We start from the raw sequence: 23,285 nt of genomic DNA on the forward strand, positions 1-23,285 counted from the left end.
CATCTTCTCACGCATCTCTACCCTTGTCATCTTCATTGTGTCACCTTTCACTGGAAGAAGTTTTAGACTTCTCTTTTGTCTGCTATGTTTTTTCAAATTGCCCTTCTCAGTAATGTGTCAGTGCCAAATATATTTCATAGCCTTCCTGTCCCAAGTCATTTAAATGCTATCTCAAAAATGAGATTGTATAACGAGTAGGAGAGTCAACTACTGATAAGTAGTTTCGTCTCCTTAACTAATGGGGAAGATACAAAGCGATGCAGTGACTAAAGCAATTATTTAATATAGAAGAGCAGTGGAGTAGAGTTGCTTTCTTACTGCTATCTCAGTCAAATAAAACTGTTGAACAGCCATCCCAGCAAATGGAAAAAAAGAAAACAAAAACAACACAGTGTATTCTTGTGCTAAGATAAGATGTGAGAGTGAGATTTTAAGCTGAGGATTTTGGTCTTGTAGCTTAAACCATAACATCCTCTTTCTTTTAGCTAATGTTGTTGATGTCTGTGTTTAGTTGAGGACCAAAGCATAACCACTGTTGCCAGATGTGAATAAATCTAGCTTCCATGTCTGCCTGAAAACTGTAGGGGGAAAAAACCATTAAAATAAGGAAAACTGAATTAGGATTTTTATGATGTCTGAGAAAGCTGCAAACCAGAGATAACAAATTAACTTTTTTTTTTCCTATGAACAGCCAGAACATGCATCTCAGGACAAACCTCTACATTTGCTTCATTGAAATGTGTTCTAAATGTGTGGAAGGGAAATGGAAAAATATCTCCATTTCTAATCGTGCTACTGTCTCATTAAGGACAGACAACATCCTGATCCTAATTGAGAGACTATTATTTTTCTGTTACAGAAGTAAGAACCTCAGGCTGCCTGAATGAAGTTTTCCTTATAAGAATACTCCAGTGCTAATGATGACAACAGTGAAGGAACCAGCAATTCAATAATGGAGGATGCTGCTGAGGGAACACTGACATAAGGGCAGGTAATTAGTGCTGCTGTTTCTACTGAAATCAGAGGAAAGAAAAAAAGAAATTTAGTCACTAGAGCAAAGGGATTTTTAAATTGCAAAGCAATCTTATTTACTGTGTGAGTCCAGCTGAACTGAATAAGCTAATCAATATGATGGACAAATTTTATTAACAGTATAAAAATACCAGCTGAATAATTAAATTGTAGTAAGGAATAGTAAATACCTTGAGGAAAAGGGCAAAATGGACAGAGCCTTAGTAGGTCCATGGAGTGAGTTCTCTTCAGATGATTTCTGCCTCTAAAATAATCAGACATAACAATGTGTATTGGCTCTAGCTGTGTAGAACCTTTACTGTTGCCCAAATGAGATGAGGCATACGTGTTGGAGACAGGAAGAGAGAAATGAATCTGTCCGAATGCCAAATGGAATTTAGATTTAACAGAAGTTGGAAGAAAATTTCAGGTCAGGTTTTCAGATTCTTGATGAGTAACTGAAATAGACCTTGGTGGGATCAGGTTTTGGTTTTGATGTAGCATCAGAGGAACCCAGTGAGTTAGAACAGTGATGAATTTGGTATGGGCTCCTCAATAAAAATATGTGGAATTAGACAAGTGATAAGGTTTGGATGAAAGGGTTTGTTAGGTTTATTTATTTTAATTTGCAAATTCCAAACAGTTTTGTTTTTTTTTCCTGAAAGAATGACTGGTCAGGGACAGGCTGTTGGGTTTTTTTATGTAGTGCCTAGAATAATGACTCTTGATCTTGATTAGAACCTTTCACAGCTTCAAATAAATTGAACTATTTTTCTTGCTTATACCTCTGTGGGGATTTGGGAGTTAGGGCTGGTTTTGGCAGTGGCCTGCATGCTGGGCAGTGGAGGAATGAATAAATGAGAGTTAATATGGTTGGTGAAGCGTAGGGATTTCTCTTACAACGTTACCAGTTGCAGAAAAAAATCTATTAAGTTTAATCTGCTTTTTGGTTTTTTTATTTTTTTTTTCTCCATACTGCAATCAAATAAACTGAGGGGTTTAGTTTTGTGTCAATATGAAAATTAATTAGTGTAAATTGTAAACCCGTTCTCTTTCTGAGAGTGTTAGGTTTTCTTGTTATTCCCTTTTAAATGGAATCCTAAAGGAGAAAAAATCAGATACCGTGGCATAAATATTGCATTATACTTAACTGATTTATATTTATGAAGCTAATTCCACTTCTTAATGCAATTCAAACAGGAAAAATGCTTCTCTGGTAAGGCTGTTATAAAAGTTGGGTCAACTATGCCAATGCAATCAAAATGAACTGGGGCTTTTGGCCTGATTGTCTCATTTTTTAGGTGGCCTCTTCCCATTCTCTCACATTATTTTTCTCAGTTTAGCAACCTACTCTAGTGAATTTCTTCTTGACTCAGAAAATCACTGTGCAAAATACACATCAGAGGTGACAGCTGCGTCTGACCTTCATGTAAACTATATAAAATAGAGCTGGTCAACTTGGAGCTGTAGCATATTGGAAATTTAGCCCTTGACATTGTCACTGCTGAGATGAGGATGCCTGGAAACTGAGGGGCTTTTCACAGGATAACAGAAATGGCCCCCTTCATAGTCACTTCAATATTGAGTAATATCATAGGAGATCAGGTGTATTTCCTGATGTAATGTGAATGTGCATCAAGTTACAGCAGGGATTAATGAGGGCCTCTAGGAGTTCACCTTTCCATGGTCTCTTGTTTTGTGAAAGGGATTTGGTTGTTTGCTGTCAGAGATGAAATTGTGAAAATCGTTGATATATCTGGTATTTGCAGCAGTTGTTGAGTATGAGTTAGCTATATCCACGCGTTTGAAACTCATCATCACAGGGGAGGTAGGAGCTGGTTAGTTAAACATACACAGGTGAAAGGCAGGGAAGTGTAAGTATGAAATAATTTCTAATTGTTTGCAACTTGCTTAAGATTGAGGGAATAAAGATGGGGTCTGACAGCTAGCAGAGCATCCTGTGCTGCTGGCCATTTGCTCCGTGTGGTGGGTTCAGACCATATTTTCAGGTACCAAGGCAAGGCACTGATTTTGTTGGTTCCCATGCTGCTGGCTGGTTCTTCTGTAACAGGGCAGCTGCTTATAAGGCAGAATCAGGTGGAACTGTTGAATATCCAAACTCAGCCTGTATGAGAGTTAATTTTCATTGTTTTGATCCAGTTGTAATGTCTCTGTGTGGGTGTAAATCTGAAGTCTTAACCATTGTAGTGTAGAGCCTTGTGTTCCTTGTTGCAGCAGTATTCTGGGAGGTCTGTCTGGATGAACTTTTATTCCGAGGAGAGCTGTTTACACGTGGTTATGTTGTTAGAGAAGGCAGAGAATAAAGGAAAGCTGAGCACAGACTGCCTCATCTTAAAGCTGCTAAAGATGTCAGAAGGCAGGAAGGGACCATCTGTTACAGAGCAGGTTCTGTTCCCCACAGGCATTGAGAGAAAGGTTTCCTTTGGCTCACTGCTTTTAGGCTCCCTGGGGTTTCTGTTTAGGACTACCCTTTCACTCCTCATCTGAGGCTGTCTTCGAATGCAAGAAGAGCAATCATGTTTTAAGTATATGTTTTTTTTTCTTTCTAATTAGCGACTCTCTCCTTTAAAAGTGCAGGTAGATACTACCTGGACCCTTTTCTTTTTCCAGTCCCTTCTTTTATTTGACAATTCTGTGGTATGACTAACACAGTACCTCATGTTAGGTAATTTATTTTCTCTTCAGCATATGAAGCCATTTGCTTTAATTATTTATTCAACAACGTTTCTGTTCTATTTAATGATAACCAGTCCATCTCTAGGATTAACAGTGTGGAAGCTGACCAAACTCCTGCAAGGTTTTCCTAAAAGACCTACCCCATAAGCTCTAGTAGAAGTTCAAATTTTATGTAAACTATAATGTATTTTACAATTGTGTTGTGGAGTTATTCATTGCTTGTTCAAGAACAAGCCTTAATTACTGTAATTTAATGTATTCCGGCCCACCTGCCCAAGGGTATATTAAATCATTGCAATCAGCCTCAATAGAATAGGTACCATTAGTGAGTAGCTTAGTATATCCATCAGAAGATACTAGAGACATTGCTGGTGAAGCCAGATTCTGGTAAAAGGCAAGCAGCTTTGCTTACCTGAGGTGGATAGAACTGTTGATGGGTTCTTAGTGCTTAGGACTTTGCACTTTTAGAAGGCTGCATCAGATAAATCCAGCTCACCAAACCAACAGGGAGACTGGAGCCTTCCTGCCTGAGCTGTTCATAGCTGCCAGGGGGTGAAGGCCATGTGGCATAGAGGGAAGGCTGGGATGAGATGCATGCTCCTGCCAGGCCCCTCTAATGCTGCTTCCAGCTGCTGTCATCTCTTTTTCCAGCGTAATGTCAATAGCCCCATCCTAGCTAATAAGTTATTTTATTATTATTTTGGGAAGAGCATCACCTTGCCAAGATGAAGAATTCTGCCCTTGCTGTATCCTATAGGTGCCATGACTGAGGCTGGTAGATTCACTTCCCTGCTAGCCACTTCATTCTTTTTGTGTTAGTAGTAACAAAAAAAATAACGTGGACAAAGCTGCTCTGGTGACAAATCTCATCACTGTTGCAGCTCCTCGTACTCCACCACACTGCAAAGGGATATTCTACAACCTGTCTGTCAATTCTTGGTCATAGCAGAGAGGATTTTTTTACTGCCTTGCTCTCTGGAGCCTATAGTGTTTTTCCAGCTGCTTGCAACAGAAGAGTGAGCTGGGGCAAACTAAGTGGCAGGATAATGTATGAATTTGTGCCCTCAACATCTTCAGCATTGTTACAAATGCCGCCTGTTCACAGCTGAGCTCCCGACTTCAAGTATCAACTGCCATCAGCTCAATCCGGAGTCTCTTTACAATCTTGATATCTTAATGCTGACAGCCCCCTGCTAGCAGCTTTACTGCTTTCCTAAGTATGGGAGACTGCTAGCTTTCAAATTTGAATAAATCAGCTTATTTGCCTCATCTGTTTGTCTCAACTAGATCTGTATGATGCTGTCACAAGAAAATCCTGAAACTAGAATGCGCCTCTGCACGCAGCAGAATTGCACCTACCCCATTCTGCTTCAGAGCAGTGGAGTGAGAGTGTTGAAATAGAGTTGTGAACACAATTGATTTTTTTCTAGTTTGATCATTGAAGTGAAAAATGAAAATATGTTCAGTTTGGGTCAATGGGATCATTTCTTTATTTCTTTTTGCTTTTGGCAACTGCCTCGTGGCTTCTTTTTCCCCTAGGTTTAAATTGAGAAGGCAAAATCCGTCTGGTGGTTACCAGGGACTAGAGAGTCACTAAAATTCAAGTCTGTAACTATGCATAGTAAGCTTTCATCTCAAATTTGAGATCTGTTGTATGTTTTATTGCTCCTGATTCTTTTCCCTTCTGATTTACTTTTTTATTTGATTCTCAAAAATGAAAATGTCTTGCAGCATGCACTCTTCCATGAGTTAAAGTCAATAAGCACTTTTTTTTTGACATCAGAGATCACACTTTCAATCAGATTATTCCATTCAAGTTGCCTCTTATGACCTCTCTGGCATTTCCCAAGTTCTTATTGATCACTGCTTAATTCTGTTTTTCTTCCTTGTCACGCTAAGAGAGATCTCAGTGAAGCTGCTGTAATTCAGGGCTCTTTGATAACGTATCACGTATATTTGTGGTGTTTCTCGGGGCACTTTTTCACCTTGCATAGCATTTGAGTGATGAAAACATTTTCATTAACAGAAGGCTAAATTTTGTGAAACCAGCTACAGAGTTAACACTGTAAGACCAGCATCTCAAAATAAAATGCTGCCATCTTGAAAAACACTGCAATTTTTTAAAAAGGAAAAAAAAAGTTAAATAACTTGGTTAAACTTAAGCTGTTGCCTGAAATAAAACTCTTCCTATGTGCTTTTTCTCTTTGGATGATGTATTTAGCTCCTGCAGAGGGATATCTATAGCGTGTCTTGATGAATAGCAATCCATTCTGCATAATGAATTTTCAAAGCTGAGAAGACAGATCGCAGAATCATGGGATGGCTTAGGTTGGAAGTGATCTTAAAGATAATCTAGTTTGAAGCCCCTGCTGCAGGGGGTCCTCAGTGTCTTTCTCTGATGTTGAGAATGACTTCTCTGAATCATCTGAACAATATAAATTTATGTTTTATTGTATGAAAATGCAACTTATGCCAGTGAGTAACTAAATCAGAAGCCCCTTGTACTTAATTGTTTCTTTTTATCCTAATGAATAATTCATCTAGATTAAAGGAAATCCCATGGCTTTAGAACTTGCTGGACAGTAGTAGCTGATTTAATATATTGCTTTTGTTGGTGAGCCATACTATTACTGGATAATTTGTAAAATAGCAGTTTGTCACGCTGATCAAACAAGGCTAATTTTGGGCACTTAGATTTTCAACTTCAGTGGTTTATAACCCTTGATTGTGAAATTAGTCTTAAAGCAATGCAGAGCCTCTGTGCTGTGGGTCCTGTAGATGGCAATGTTACACCAGTATAAAAACGAGCGGAAGCCACATACCAACAGCTTTGCTCTGTTTATTGGTGAAGAAAGGCATTAAGAGCAATTCAAGATACAGTCTCTGATACTGCTGCAGAGGTAAATATCTATAAACACGTAATTAGTAGTAAAATGTGAGTCTGATTGGATCACATTGTTCCTTGTTCTTATACAGACCTAGTGAGGAATCATGCTATGTTTTTTTCCAGCAGCTGATTTGTCTAAATTCTTACCTGGTTTAATTCCATCCCTGCTTGACCATCTCTAACCTTCTCTTGGCAATAATCACAGAAAAAGGTGTTTTCTTTACTTCATGGACATCTTATATTTCATTTACTTACTGCTTCTCAATGTTCTGTCAAGTCTCATTTTGCTTGGTAGACAGTTTCATTGGTTCCTATGTATATAGTGATGCTTTTTTGAAGATGTTCTCTGGTTTGGCAAAATATTAGCTTGCATGTACGCATACAGAAAAAAAAACACTGAGTTAGGAATCCAGTCACAGATCCTGCATAGCAAATATTTGAAGCCCCATCCAGGACAGAGTTTATGAGCGATCATTAGGCACAAATATATGTGAACAAACCATCTGTTCTGTAACTTCAAATAATGAACAAAGTGGCCAAAGAAGGCAACACAAAGGAATTTTGTAAACCAGTAGTGGCCCTAAATTAATCAAATAAATTATTCACTGTGAAATGCTCATCCAGCTCAACGAGCATGGAACTGAATAAACATTTCTGGAGGCCAGCTCTCAAAAAATATAAACAGGCCGCTACTGTTCAGTAAGCCTCATCATGTTGCTGCTTTATTTGCCATCATAAGCAATACAGTTGTGGAACAGAGTGTTTTATTTGGAGGCCTGAGTAACAGTCTGCAAATCACATCGTTGGATGCGGCTGTTTCATTTACTGGGTGTACGGATGATTGTGCAGAGAAAATTATAAGCATCAATTTTGACTCTGAATTAAAGCTTTTCTCTGACAAGGTAGTCTACAGAATATATGCACTGTGGTGTAACCTGTGCTTCAGCTGGGAATCCCTTTTGTCTTAAGTGACCTTTTGCAAGTATCCCTAGGGTTTTCATTGCAATTTTGTTTGACCTTTTGTTCAAAACCAAGCTCTTCTAGACAACTGATATTTGGCAGAGTGATTACTTAAGAGGGATTCATTGCAAAATATTTTCAAAGGCACCAACAGGAGAAGGCAGCTGGATAACCCTCTGTAGCACAGGGCTGCACTCTGTTATAACTCAACACGCATGCTGTAAATCACCAAGCTTTTCTCTCGACAGATTAAAAATAAGTCAGTTTAATGATCAGGAAAAGAAACTAAAGCCACCAGCTGAAGTGGATGGAGTAGAAAAAGGCACACGTGCAGTTGCCCCACTCTGTGTGCCCCAAGGAATTTATCAAGTATACAGGAAAAAAGGGATGTGCTCCGTGTCTTCCTTCTGGGCTGCGCTTGGCATGCTCTGCTGGGAAAATAAAACAACAAACCTTCTTCAGATTCTTATTATCAGGGCTGGTTTAGACTAGTGTATCCAATAGGCCCAGAAATTGAAATGGAATGGCAAACCCATTCAGTGCTTTCAGCAGATGAGGTTCAGAAATAGTGAAACCACGGCGGAGTCACTGTCTCTGTAGATGTGGCACTTAGGCTTTAGGTTTTTTCTAAAACTCTTCAGTTTCCTCTTAAGTGTTATAGCACTTTACATAGACAGGGAAATATCTGTTTTGCCCTTTGGTGTTGGGTGCCTGACTTGGCTGTGAGCCTCAAACACAGCACAGCCATGGTCTCCCAGGGCTCTGTATCATTTCATTGAACACTGTTTTCATACCATTTTAACATATGTACTTCACTGGCATACAAAGATATAATGGGTCTGGTTTAAACATTTGTTTTTTGTGTGCTTATAATATGTTTTAGTGCTGATTTAAATAAGAGAAGGTCTTTCTATTGTCTTGTGTTGTTTTTAACTCTGGGAAATATTGTGAAACCAGGTAAAGATGAAAAGCCCGTAACTAACAGTCTTTTGAATGCCCATCTGCATTTTGAAATGAATTTTCTTATTTTCTTTATGGAATAATTTGATTAATTTATCTCCTGGAGCTGAGCCATGAATGCAGGGAATGAGTGACGAATTTAGTCTTCTGTTCATGGATGTTCCTTTGAGATGAGATAATGCTTTCAAATAGCTTATCAGTTGTTTTTTGAGTTGATTTTTTTCTTTGCTTGTTTCACTCTTTTACTGGGAATGGCTTGTTGTGATTATTTGGCAGTCAATATTTAACATGCAAGTCTTGTGGGCTCATTGTGATAAGTCACACAATGCTGCGACTGTTTCTGTAGTGAATAAACGTAATGCAGAAGAGTCTGAAGCTGACCCTGGGACTATGCAAGTCTCAAGGAGAAACAGCAACTTAGAAAAGAGAAAGGGACATTTATGGAATGTTAGAATTACTTTGTTGGCTTCACCAGACAAACCTTGCCCAAAACAAAATTCCTTGAAAACTTGTTACCGTGGGGTTTATTAGGAGGATGCAGAGTTCATGTGTAATACCCACTTGTCACATTCTATGCAGTAATTGCTCTAGGTGTGAGATACTAATGAATGTACAGCAGTCAGGTCTTAATCTGGATCATTTAACTCCTGGTGTGATTCTGGCGTGGGAGTTGCTGAACAACGCACCCACACACTTTGCTGAAGCTGTACCTTAGTGCAGGTCAAGCCTGCTGTCTATGTCAAGTCTGTGTATGTATATCTACGTTTTCTTGTGACAGTTACTGCCTGCTGTCTTCATCCAGATGAACATGTAATTATCTGTTGTTTTGCTTTTTTGCAAATGGGTGTAAATCACAGCCTCTGAAGTGCACACCTGAGGCAAGCAAAATCTAAACATCTGTGACAAAGATGAGTTTTGCTTTCTCATAGGAATGAAAGTTCCTACAAGCTTTCATATGAAGAAAGAAATATTTTACAGTGCCTAAAATTGTATCCTTTTATAATGCCTATAGATTATATAGGTGGAACTAAAGCTCTGGTAAAGCATTCCCATGATAAACAGAGACATAGTCTCAATTGCTGACTGTTGTTAGCAGGTGCCCTATGGAAGAGCCACCTCTGTCTGCAAAACATATACTTTTGCAACTTTTGTTTTATTTTTGCTAGTTTAGCTGCAAAGATGTTTAGCATATATTTTTAACATCTGCAGTTCTCATCATGTGAAAAACAGCAGCCTAATTGCAGTAAAGAAGTGGGGAAACTTGAACTGTGGTAGAGAGCCTTACATCTGTAAGGACAAGGGTTATTTTCCCTTTAGGAATGTCAGGCATGTTACATGGAGAAAAGAGGTAAGGAGATATCTGTGCTGAATCATCTACTCGTTTCTGATATTCTCGAATTACCTTTTCAAACATGTCAGCACCCTACAAGGGCAGACTTCTTTTCACTCAACAGAACAAAGGAAAAAGAAATTGCCATGCAATCATGTGATGTTTGAGGGTTTTTTGGTACTGGAATAAAGGAACGATTGTGATAGTTTTATTTTTATCAAAACCAACGCACAGCCCTTAGTAAATACACTGAGTTAAGCAGAGCATAAATGTGTTTCTTTTAAGCCAGCTCTTTGTGTTTGCATGTTATGTAGAAGTACAGTGGCAAGTGAGGTGATAACGCTGTGAAAGACCCTAGTTTCTTATATGATACAATTGACTCGACGCTCATTGAAATACACATGCATTTAGCCTGATGTTAAGCACTGGCATTGCTTAAAAGCACTATTTTTCTTAAGTACAGGACATGATTTCTTGAATACTACCATAAAAAATCTATTTAACATACTTCTAAATGATTCTTCTTTGTACTTCTCACTGCTCTACAGTTTGTACAGCAACTTCTTCCCTTTTAAAATGTCTCTAAGGCTCGTTTTTATCCTTTGAGTAAAAGCAAGTAACAGAAACTTCCTTCACTTGCGGACTTTTAGATATCTCTGAAACAATTTCTGTGGATCTGGACAAAACCAGTGAAATTAACATGCTTTTCTCCCAATAATTTGGTTGTTGGCAGGGCCTGCTTTGTGTGAGACTGCTGAGGATTCAGGATCACTTCTCATGTGTTCCCTCCTTCATTCAGAATTTGTGTGAATAATTAATGTTCTGTAGACTAGAGGTCAGAAGATGGTTTGCAACACATAATTCATGCAGGAAACTTAGACTTCTTGTTTCCTGAATCTCTGCAAAGGAATGGCCATTTACTCACCCAGATATTCATTGTTTCTTGTTTCCCTTCTTTTGGTTCATTATGGATGCTATTGGCATAATATATCTAGAGGACATACTAGGCAAATTATGGATGTAATACTGGTATGTAACATAGTTTCTTTACTGATTTTGACACAATGACAGAATCATTGACTGCAAACAACAGCTGATTTTAGTAGCTCACTGAAAGTAGTTTTGATCATTTACTTGTAATTTGTGACACTTGAATAATATACAGAATACTTTGGCGTGGTTAATAACTGTACAGTACATTTCATAGTGGCTATTGCTTTATGTATTGTCAACTTTGACTTGTACCTACTCTGTTGTCTTCATCCTGAAATAAAGTACTTTATTTATTTCCAACACCTGGAGAGCTGCGAAAAGGATATTTGAAAAGCCCATCTGGGCAACTGAGCACTAGAAATATAAATTACAGTGCTGAAAGGCCATATGCATGAAGTAAAACTGGAGGAGCTTTTAGGTATTCAGTCGTATATATTGTAAAAATATCCTTTTGTCTGCCTTGAAACAATAATGTTGCTAGATTGGTTATAAATGGTATGAGGCTCAGAAGGGTGCCTCCTGAAATTTTTCATAGGTCTTCTCAGTCAGATGTTTTGTCTGCAGATAGTTTGAGCCTCCTGTTAGAAGAGGCAAGCAGTAATTCGTAAATTGTTATCACTTAGTTTGAATATAATGGATAGAAATCTACATATCCCATAAACAATTAGTTAATCTCTTCAATCTCTTGGTCCTCGTATTGTAAGACCAGTTCCATACGAGGATGATGAAGAGCAGCTGCTTCCTATAGGTTTTGGTGCCAGCAGTGTATCCTATTGCCTCAGTTCTTCACTTCTTTAGGTATTCTTGTTGAACTCAAGAAGTTCAACAAGGCCAGGTCCAAGGTCCTGCACCTCGATCAGGGCAATTCCAAGCACAAGTTGGGCAGGGAATGGCTTGAGAGCAGCCCTGAGTAAAAGGATTTGGAGATACTGATTGATGAACAACTCAATATTAGCCAGCCATGTGTGTCTGCAGCCCAGAAGGCCAACTGTATCCTGGCTTGCATTAAGAGAAGTGTGACCAGCAGGTTGAGAGAGAGTTGATTCTGCCCTTCGTGAGACCCCACCTGGAGTATTGTGTCCAGTTCTGGGGCCCCCAAAGCAAGGACATGAAGCTGTTGAAGCAGATCCAAAGGAGGACCACAAAGATGATCAGAGGGTTGGAGAACCTCTCCTACAGGGACAGACTGAGAGAGCTGGGGCTCTTCAGCCAGGAGAAGAAAAGACTCTGAGGTGGGGGTACATTATAACAACCTACCAGTATCTGAAAGGGGCCTACAGGAAAGCTGGGGAAGGGATGTTTATAAAAGCATGTAGAGACAGGATGAGGGGAATGGCTTTAAATTGGAAGAGGGTAGATTGAGACTAGATATTAGGAAGAAATTCTAAACTGCGAGGGTGGGAAAAGTTGCCAAGAGAGGCTGTGGATGCCCCCATGCTGGAGGCATTCAAGGCCAGACTGGATGGGGCTGTGAGCAACCTGGTCTTGGTGGAAGGTGTCCCTGCCTATAGCAGCTCTGGTTTTTGGTCCTCAACTCAGTACTAGCACTTCTGAGAATTCTGATCTGAATTCCAGTTGGCTATGTGGCTATAATCCCCAATGCAATTCCATAACCCCATTTTTATCACATTTTGCCTGGATTATTAATTGTTGTTGAGGGTTCTCAGAACTCAAGACTGCTGTCTATGTAATGCTGGCAAAACTTTTGTAATAAGTGAGGTTTTTGCCATCCATTTCTGTCTTTTCCTGTTTTCTAGTTGGCAAACATTCTAAATCCCAAGTGAGAACTGAAGGCAGACACGATTATGGTGTTTATGTGATTTTTAGAACACAAAGTCATCTTATAAGTTATGTTTTCAGGCTTTCTGCTTCTTTGTGGAAAATAACGCCCTTTATCAAAACTCTGCAAAGATGTATTGGTTTATGAAATAGAGAGTACATTAGAATAGTCAAAGCTTCATCAATACTTGAGTTTAAATAACCACAGGAATAATCATCCATATATACAGCATAGCACTTAAAAGTTGGTAATCAAGGGAATAAGAAATTCTGGAAGAAAAAAATAATAGGCAAAGAAACTTACAGTAAGCAAGAAAGGGAAGAAAAAGTTCTTTAAATGCCACAAAAATCCTATCTAAACCCTGAGATATTCTGAACTTCATGCCTTCAACTGCAGCTGAGTCTTCCTGCTACAGAAAAGAGAGGGTAAAATTTTTTTATCAGGAAAAATACTTCAGATCTCCCACACAAGCTTTTTGATTTTTTTTTTTTTATAATCTGCCTTAGAATATCTTGCTTCCTCCTGTAATTTTTCAGCTGATTAGAAGAGAGCCCATGTGTTCTTAACAGCATACACGGGATTTGTGTTAATAAAAATAACAGCAGATCCTGCTGGAGTTAAGGAATAGCATAGGTGCTGAATTTTTACTGGGACATCTAATTGCTTGGAGAATTTGATTTATTTTTTTATATATACACATACATTTCAAATGCAGTTGCAGCCAAGTTCCAACACCACAAAATTAACACCGCCATAAAATCTTGCCTTAACACATTGACTTTCTTTAGTTACATAATGTCCCAAACTTCTGTGGTAAAGTAAAAACTTTCTTCTCATTTCTCTTCCCAAAAAAGTCCCATTTTCAGTGCTCTGTTCTTGTCATTGCTCAAACTGATGCTGAATGTGCATCTGCTGTTTTGGGCATGCTTAAATCAGAATAAGCCTCAACTACCACTTTCAGAATATTTCAGATATACTGAAGACACACAGTTCATTATTCCTTCTTGTATATTTCTTCTGTTCTTTCAAAGCTACCTGTTCTTTGTTGACTTTGATTTGCTATTTCTTGGTGAGAGTGGTATAGCTTTTCTCTCAGTAGACAGCAAGCAGGTACCCATTCCTTATGCCTGTATGAAAGGATGTATGTATTATCAAGGTGATTATGTCTCTTGCAGTTCCCCTGGCACCTGCATGCTAACAAATTAATATTTCTCATTAATTATTATGTTGTTTAAATAACGATTGCTATGAATCAGAGCCAGATTGGCTTCTTGGACTCCTCTTGGAGTCTCCTCCTCTTGGAGGCCTTTTGAACCAGAGCATATGGGCAACTTAAGACTGGAATTTTAGGAACTGTGTTCCTGATGTGTACTAAACAAGGAATCTCTTTCGTGTATCACTTGGGGCCCTCACTCAGCATGTATGCAGCATCTCAGGTAGTTCCTGAGCATTCAAACAGGTCATCGTGAAAGAAAGCAGCTGAAGTTTTGTGAAATATAATGTGTGACTCGTGAGAGCCTACTTTAAGACCCTGAACTTATGAGAATATGTAACTTCTGTTAGCTTTGGGCCTTCTATTTTTACACAACTAACTGCTTGGTTAGATTTCTAAGAGCTTTAACAGAAAAGAAAAGCCTCTTAACTATGTCTATATTTGGTGCCATTATAAAGATATGGTTCTGCAGTTTCCTTGCTATGCTGGCTGCATATATCTTCACCCACCAAATTGGCACAGAATTCTTTACTTTTTTTTAATGCCTTTTTCTGATTGAGTGAGCCCTGTAGACTCTACATGTGTAGGTATTTAAAGACCAATGGTATGTGAACACTTCATTGCTGAGAGCTTTTAGTGTGTAATGACATTACGAGTTGGCTTGGGCACTCCTAGCCACTGCAGCACTGATTTCAGTGCAAGGCAGCAATCTAAATATTTGTTCTGCTTTTCAGAAGGATTTTGCAGTCCAGGTGAACTCTTTTTCTTGCAGCTATACTGCTCTCAGCTACTTAGCTGCAGGCTAAGCCAGGCTTCAGCCTCTGCAGCAGCAGTGTAAGCAAGGCTTTCATAATGCTGTTTGTGAATCTGCGGTCATGTAACTTGACTATCTTTAGGATTAGGAGCACATCAATCACTTAAATTGACTAAAATCCAAGTATTAAAAATAAATAAATAAATGAAGCTTTTTTGAGAACTTCTTGGAGGTGTTTGGGTAGCTTTTCCACTCCTTAAGTAATACTTACTTTGAAAGGTCTTTTCAGTAGGCCTTTGAACAATAATAAACAAGATGACACTTATCATCCTAGCTTTTCTTTGAGGATGTGCCCGTTTGGTTTTTGACTGCAGTCTCTTTGAACTCAGTACATTGCTCTGCTGCTCTCTGCATGGCTGGGGAAACAGTGAGTGTGCAGCCACAGGGCAGTGAATGCTGTGATTGTTTTGCTGGTGCTTGCCATCAACATAACAAGAAACTGAGAAGAGACTGTTACACGTGCAAAGTAGATTCACCAGCAAAACACAAACATTTGGAGAAGAGAAGGGAATGACCAAGGCCAAACAAACTTCATTATTTCTGTTGGCTCTGGGTTTATCCTACATAATCAAAATGAAGCTAAATTTCAAGTTGACAGTTTCCCCTTAATATCCCGTAAAATGCCCTGTAAATCACTGCTGATCTGAATGGAATTTTGTCTTTTTTTTCTTTTCTTTTCTTTTTTTTTTTTTTTTTAAGAGAAATATCTATTAATAGATCTCTGTGACGGCTGCTTACTGGTTTATGCTTATGGCTAAGCACAAACTGTTCCAGAGGATTTGCAGTAAAAGTTATGAAGTTTATGTAATTGCAACTCGAAGCAAAGCTTTTCTTCAGGGCCTGCTACACCATCTAAATCCAAACAGAGCAAAAAAAAATAATGACACAACTCTAAAGGTTTGTTCTGGGGACTGGATGGTCTTCTTTAACCCAACAAGACACTTGCTTTTGCAAGCAGGACAGCCTGAAATCAGAACACCTTGAGACAGTGCTGTCACTGGCGTGTACTGCCAAGTTCTTTTGATCTTATTCACTTTTTTCAGGGGGATGTGATGATTACATTAAAATGATATATTTGTGGTGTAATCTGGAGTTATATTTGCATAATATTTCCGATGTAATATCACAGAAAATGACTACAGTGGGAAAGCAGCAAGCATCCAGAGTTATTAGCTTGTGCTGTGAGACTTCAAGTAATGTAGAACTCTTTGCTCTTTAGGAGAGCTGCCAGTCCCCCTGAAATTACCATTTTAATTGGATTGATCGTAAACAGTTTGCTCAGGCTGTAATACTAGACTGAGGAGATGCAAACTATTTAGCCGTAGTGTGGGCAAAGGGTTATCTTTCAGCCAGTTCATTATAACTGAAAGGTTACTCGTTTTTTCTGACTGGAGCTTGATGCGTGGAAATACAGTGTGAAATCTTAGTGTTAGAAATGATACTTCTATCTAAATATGTCAATTCAGTTGAGAGATATACACTTAGCTGTTGTTATTACCATGATTAGCAAATAATTAATATGCGATTATTATAATTTACAATTATCAGTTCTGATTTTTTTTTTCAATTGGGCAAAACAAAAATGGCACCCACAAAAAAATAATAATCTTACTTCTAAAGGAATGAAGCGCTGTGTCTTAAAATACCAACCATCTTCTGGCCTCAACATTTCCCGAGCCAGTTCTCTTTTCTCTGAACATTGATGTCTTAGAATTGCCAGCAGCCCAAACATTATATAAGACCTTTTTGTCCTGCCAGCATGCCCGTCTCCTTTTGCCGTGCTCTTTGCTGCCTGTGGTCTTCATCAGCTCAAGCACAATGGAGAGACCAAGCTGCTTCTCTCGGCCTAATTAACCCCAGTCCGTTACAGACGTTTTTGGTGTTACACGTGCAACCTTTTCATCTTCTGTTATTTAAATGAGAAACCTGAATTCAGCCTTTCCTTCCTATCAGCTCTGAGAAGGCTGTGGTTCTAGTCATTGTAAAAACTTGCTTTCACATCTCTTTTGTGGCTGAGAAAAATTCTGTGCTTTTTGCCTATCTTTTAATAATTTCAGCCTTTCTTTTACGCGAGTGGAAAGAGTCGTAGTTAAAATGCAGAATGTGATTTGGACATCTCCTTCAGAATCCGTGTAAATACAGGCTGAGTAGAAACATTAGCAGTGGATGATCTTAACGAGGCAAAAAGTAATGCCTCATTCAACAGCTTGTGTGTGTTGATTTAACAGGATGTCTGCAAACAGAGGATGGGACATTTTGACAGCTCTCGATTGGTTTTCTCTTTGTTCCCATAAATGACGATTTGATATTTTGTGTTTTATTTTTTCACTTTAAAAAAAAAAAAAAAAGTAATAAAATTGCGATGAATGATTTTGAAGATTTCTGGTATTGACAGATGTTTAAGAGGAAAAAGAACCAACAAACAAACTCACAAAAATATTTAGGCTCTTCAAATTCAAGTATTGAACTCTTTAAAATGTGCTTGCTTTCTTCTAAAATACAATGAGAGTCAACAATACGTTATTGACGTTGAAGCCTAGACTATAGCTTGGCCTGTGTGGACTCCGTAATTGTGATTGATCGTGTACTGCGGCAAGCTTTCTTCTTGGACTGGAGTTCAGATGTACAAAGATTAAACACAATGCTTTTTACTTTATTTACTGAACAACAAATAGTGTGGAACTGAGGGAAAGAATTGAGAATATCAGACAAATATTTCTGCCCTTACGTGCCAGCAAGAGTTCTCAAAACTGTGTGTTGATTCCATGAAGGAGCACAAGGGAGATTCTGCTTTGGGTGCAAAGCTGTCACCATGGATTGTTATAGTAGCTTCAAGAAGTATTATATACTACATGTGCGACAAGTAGCCTGTAGTGCAAAGTGTTAATTGTGTCTTCCAAAAAGTTATACAATGTCTGGAAAATTTTTTGGATGAATTCCCTCTGATTGCTAATTGCATACACTATTAAGCCATAATTTTCTTAACTTTCTCATTTGCTTTATGCTTCAAGGTAATAGATGGAACATGGGACTGTGACAAATTCTCTTTTGGGATCTATGTAGTGGGGCTTGACTTTGATCTCTCTTTTCTCTAGCCCTTGGAGACCAAGACCATTTTTGCATAGGGCAAATGAACAAAATGTTGGTGCTTAGAACTGCTGCACTGATCAGAGAGAAGTTCTCTGAAGGGTCTTGGTTCTACATTACTGAAATGTTAAAAAGTGCAGTGAAGGCTGTTTCAGGCTTGTAGTGGATGTGGCTTCTTGTCCTTGCCTAGAGGCTCTGAGTCTGACGTGAGATGGAAGTTCAGAAGGACGTGTTCCAATGTGACCTGTACAGTTGTGTCCTACCTGCTTGTAGCCTCAGCTGCAAGACTGCAGTCCTTGAATTCATTGAAACCTGAGGGTGCTGTCATTGTGGAAATAAAAGGTGTAGTCTCCTTTGTAACAGCCAATCTGTTGGTTTTTCAGTTTGCTTCTCAGGAAGGCCCCAATAATTGCATATGGTTTGTTGTATGTAAGGCACTAACTGGTACCTCTTTTAATCGTATGTTTTTTGTGGTTTTTTTTTTTGTTTTTTTTTTTTTTTTTTTTTTTTTTTTTTTTTTAATTTTCCATCTTTCTCTCTCTACAGCTTTCTTATTTTCTTTCTCTTCTGTAACTTTTCTTCTGGTTTTTGGACTGGTAATGTGTTCCAAGGGGAATGGCTCTTATAATCATGGTTAGCACCTCTGATACACTTCAGAAAGGCTATCAGACTTAAAACCTTTTTCATAAGCAGCAGTGGAAAGGACAAGTTGTTAAAAATAGATTATATTTTGTCTTAAAAAGGACATGAATGCATGAATTATACCACCTCCCCTAATAAAACACATTCCTATTAATATACAAAGAAAACTGTTAGGTCCAGCAGAGAGATGCATTTTGATTTTGAGGTATATGTCACTCCCTGATCCAATTATTGCTGAAAGTTTCAGAGGCAAAATTAATTAGCAGTCTGCCATAGCTCTCCAGATTCCTGGAGCTCCAGTAATGACATGGTTTTGGTAGAACTGTCCTTATTACATGCAAAAGACAAGTCTGGACATAGCAACTTACTCTGTGAAGCTCCTTAAAACTTATTGCTGTTATCAGCAGCCTCTATGCTACTGTAGAGGTGCCAGATATTGAGGCTGTAAGCACAGAATGCACAATTTAAGTTACACCTTGTTTTGAAAAAGGTCTTAATGATTTTCACCCATCTCCAGCCATTATTGTATTATTAAAAAAAAAAAAAAAAAAAGGTTTTTCAGGTTAAAGAAAAATTAGCGATGATGGTAAATCCATTGCAAGCATGGGTACTACTGGAAATCAGTTTTCAGTTTTGGCTGCTTAACTCTGCGGAGGACTGTTCAATTTCTTCACATGCTAAGGAAAACAATGTTAGGAATTTTTATGGTTAGATACACAGCTGTTTGGACATCCTAGGTCAGATCTGCAGATCCCATAGTTCTCAGCAATGTAAAACTGTTCCATGCTTGCTGAGGTTCTAACTCGGCTTCTGAATAAAAACAAAAACAACCAAAAGAGAAAACAAGAAAACAAAAATAATAAGCATTTCAATTTATCCTGAGCCTTCAGAGTCAAAATGTAGCATGTTTTTTAGTGCTTTTGAGAAGTTTTTAAGGCTCTGTGCAATAACCCTGGATTTCAATCTGTTATTTTTTCTGTTGCTTGGTGAGAAATAGCAATGCTCTACAGAAATAGATGGTAGCTATATATTATTGCTTTCTTTGTGTTAATTAAGTTAGTCAAGAGCATCTATGAGTTGTGTCCACTGCCTAATATGCTCAGCTGCATGATTTTGGAATAGCAAATAGATCTGAGATGAAAATGTGTTTTTGAGCAGAGGTTTACAAGTTAACTCAGTATCTGTATATGCTAAGAAAACCCAATCTGTTGTGTTGCATTTCATGCAAACTGCTGTATACTTTGTGTTTGGCGTAATCTCAGAATGCAGTTATCTGGAACATAGTATTTCATTTTCATATCACTGCAGAAGTGTATGAGCATGCTTCAGTTAAAGCAGGGCGACATATGGTTGTGTTGTTTAGGTGTGGATTAAAATCTTCTGCATGATAATGCTTTGAACTTTTACTCTCTTAGTACTTTCATTGGTGATAAACATCGAGATGCTTTGTATGCAGTGCAGTTGCTTTAAGGTAGGCACCTAATGACTTTGTATGCTGCCCATTTGAGCTTCTACTAATGGTCCAGATGGGTGGATGGAACAAAATGTATGAGGCTGTTCTTGTGACATTTGCTGCCACATCATAGGACTGTGCTCTGTCTGTGTTACTGTTGTTTTGGGTAGAAGTGTATGCAAATAGGCTATTTAGTCTTAAAGCACATATAAATCGAGTCAGCAAGTAGCTAATATTTGTAAGGTATCATGATAGACGCTAAATCTACAATGGGACTTAGTCTTGTAAGTCTTGTCTCCCTTGTTCTGGAGACAGTGCCTCATATAAACATCAACTTCCATTGCCACGTCCCTGATAATACTAGACCATATTGTTTGTTTTGTCATACCTCATACTTTTACCTGTCTTTTCTTTTATGCTTGACAGGATTTCACATTAACTACACGTTCTACAGCTTCATTCCTCATTTATTCTCATCTTTCACTGGAAAGTTTGTTCTTTTTTTTTTTCCAAGGAGACCTTGGCTACTGAACTTTTCAGTTTTGTGATAAAAAATAGATCACTCAGATGATCAGACATATCTAATATAAAACTTTTCTTTTTTTTTAAAGAACCTGAGAAGTTTGACATGACCAAAAAGAAATTAGAAACTTTCTTGATGATAATTTGAAGCCATTAGGTAAGGGGCTACTTAATCCTTTTTTTGGGGGGGAGGCTGTTGGAGGCCGAGCAAATTACCATAATTGTGAAAAGCCAATGGTAGAGAAACTTGTTTATATCTTGGAAACAGAATGTCTGCACATGATGTAGCTATGTCAGCACACATCAGAAGTAACATCCATCGCTCTTCGTAAAAGACCTGGAATGAGTCAATCATCTGAAGTTTCTGTCTTAGCTGCTTGCTTCCAACTGAGGCGTGGAGAGGCTGTTTGTCGCTGCGCGGTGACATGATATGTCTTTGTTAAAATAGATACTGAACTTTCCTGTTCACTGTCTCTTTTACATCCTGTCATCTTCTTGCTCCCTCCTGATTCTCAAAACATGAGATGAGCACAGACCAGCCAAAGCTGATAGCTGGAGCCAGACAGGGAAGGTTTGAAGCTTGCTCAGGAGCTGTGAAGTGGGCCATCAGTGGATGCGACAGCACTGGAAATGTGCAGAAGGAGAGATCAAATAGCAAGCACTGAGGCCCCTTGCTCCAGAAATACACAAAACACAAGTGCTGATATGCTGCATAGACCAAGTCAACAATAAAGACATAAAGTAAGTAATAAGCAGAGAAGTTGAGAGATACAGCAATAGCTCATTCTTCATTTATATTTAATGCCGGTTGAAAATGTGCATGGGATCTAATGAATTGCAGGCAAATGTATGATGTGTGCCCAGTAAGACTGAAAGGTTTAAATTATGCAGGGCATGTCATCCTGTTGCCAAATATTTAACACCATTCCTGCAGAGGAGAGACAGCTCAGGGATCCTTGTTTAAACATTAGTAATCAAATCCTTTTCTCATCATGGGAACCGCTTTTGCATAATTTGTGCCTGCCACATCCAGAACTCACATAATAACTAATTTGCAAAGAGACAGCCCAGTGTTGGTTGACAAAACTTAGTGCTTCCGTAACAATTTGTGCTGTACCGTAACCGTGTGAGTAAAAATAGGTCTGTCTGGATCACCATTTGCTGATTATAATTGTTGCCTATGCCTGTATATTTTACAGTGATTTATGATTATTTCCTGTCCTGGGATTGAGAAAGAACATCTCTGCTATATAAAACTATCCATTTTCATTCAAAAAGAAAAATGTTAGAAATTGAATTATTTTTTTTCCATGAGATGCACAGCACCCAGTGCTCCCCATAGCTCTTCTGAAAGTAATGCTGCTGGCATCAACTGGCTGATCTGTCTAATGAGCATAAATTGTTCCTGCCTGAAATGAATTTTATTTCAAACTCAGTATCTTTGAAAATGTATGGAGTAGTCTGATGGGTTGTTTTTCTTCTGTAGAATGCACTAAAGAGCCAATCCAGCACAATGTGCCCTTATAAGAATTATTCATTATTTTAGTCTTATTCCAGCCCCATTTTGATGACCTAAAAAGTAGTACACTGTGACCTCTTCTGTGTTTTGCCCAACTGAGTATCTTTGGGTCCTTATAGCTTAATAATGATGGCAAAGTAAAGGATAAAGAGCTGCAGTGAAAACGTAGGCAGCCAGTAGCTGTGCTGGTAGTAGGTGAAGTTTCAATGGGAATTACAAGTGAGGAGATAAGAGCAGAATTTGTAATAAAGATCCACTATGCAGAGCAAGGAACTGAACTCACGCCTACATATTTCAAGCTTGTTTCTGCAGTGCATGGAATTCCATAATGTTAATGTTGACCTTTACTATGGGGGAAACATAAAGGGGAGGAGAATGTGTCTTGCTGTGTTGTGAGGGTGCAGCATTTTCAAGCATGGTCAGAAGCTTTAGGAACCAACAGAAAGAGACTAATTTGTCATCCCTGTAAAGTCTATTACGTGTACTGGATTCCAGAATTAAACCATCACAGATTTTTTTTGACATGTTATTTTGCTTTTTTTGATAAAATTTAGAATGGAACTAACTGATTATAATAGGAACGTGCAGATAAAAACTAATACGGGAGTTTGATGTCTCTTTCAACTCTGGGAGGAGATAAGTAATTTCTATATATATATTCATATAAGGTGGATTCAAGTTATGAAAATGTTGTTGGAGGAGAATGTGCATCTGAAGGAATAAAATGTAGATTCATTTCTGCTCCATTTTGTCTGGTAGAGCATACCTCATGTTGGTTGCTGTATGGGATCATACAGCTGTATATAATGCTGATCAGGGCCTGAACCAGTGATTGAGCACCTGGAAAAGGAGCACAAACCAGTCCCCTGAGCACAGGTGGGAGCAATTCACTTGTGGGACTGGAAAGGGTGGAACCAGGTTCCACCTCTCACTAACCTCATGTAGGGGCTGGCAGCTGCAAGGGAAGCACTTCTACCTGGAGACTGCCTCTTTTGGAATGTTGAGCAAGCCTTGATAACCAGAAGGGGGGTGAGTGATTCCTTTTTTATTTTCAGATTGTGACTTATGCCTTCCTTAGGTGATCTGAAACTGGTTTAAAGCTACTCTGTCTGCTATCTGTCTATCCTTACAGTTGCTAATACAGAGCATTGTTGAGAAAGTTGTGCTGTATCTTCTATAAAGCATTTTACAACGTTTAGAGAATATAACATTAAAATAGATGTAGATCAGTTATTTCCTGGGACATAGTCTGCTGACTTCTGATAGTTCTGCTTTGGGCATTACTTGGGCTCATGGCAGCAGCAGCTGCAACCTAATGCCCAATGTGTCTGTGCTCTGTTTAATTGTGTAGTGTAAACCTTGTTTTTTCCTAATCTATTTATCATTTTGACCTTCTAATCATTAAATTTTTTTTGAA

General features: G+C 38.5%; 1 long non-coding RNA gene across 1 annotated transcript in view; it reads left to right on the plus strand.

The window, feature by feature from the left end:
* The window catches only part of LOC140256413 (uncharacterized), a 120,552-nt gene that overhangs the window by 36,427 nt on the left and 60,840 nt on the right, over positions 1-23,285 (plus strand). The window contains exon 2 of the long non-coding RNA XR_011904704.1: positions 860-991. This is a non-coding gene — a long non-coding RNA (uncharacterized lncRNA). The remainder of the gene's footprint in view (positions 1-859; positions 992-23,285) is intronic.

Source organism: Excalfactoria chinensis, chromosome 9, assembly GCF_039878825.1.
Source record: "Excalfactoria chinensis isolate bCotChi1 chromosome 9, bCotChi1.hap2, whole genome shotgun sequence".
In the NCBI taxonomy this organism is placed as follows: Eukaryota; Metazoa; Chordata; class Aves; order Galliformes; family Phasianidae; genus Excalfactoria; species Excalfactoria chinensis.